Below are 321 nucleotides of genomic sequence, written 5' to 3' on the forward strand. Positions count from 1 at the left end.
GATTTTGTGCTGGTCTTGGTGCCTGGTGCATGTGCCCTGGGAAGGCCACTGTCCCCACAGCTGGGACTGATTCTTCCCGCCAGCGCAGAGAGGAGCAATGACATTTCCCTTCACAAAAGCTGGCTCCAGCATTGGCTGCCCAACCCCCTCCCCGCCAACCTTGGGCCAGGCCACATCTGCTGTGGAGTCCCAGTGCCAGCCCCAGAGCCTAAGGCTGCCATTCTGCAGCTTCCAGTACCTCTTAGGGACAGCGGGCGGTGTCCGCGCCCTGTGTGGAGCTGGGCCCTGTGCATGGAGCTGGCTTCTCTCCGCCTTGCCCAG

This window comes from Aotus nancymaae, unplaced genomic scaffold, assembly GCF_030222135.1.
Source record: "Aotus nancymaae isolate 86718 unplaced genomic scaffold, 86718_ANA_hifiasm-v0.15.2.pri h1tg000124l, whole genome shotgun sequence".
Taxonomy (NCBI): Eukaryota; Metazoa; Chordata; class Mammalia; order Primates; family Aotidae; genus Aotus; species Aotus nancymaae.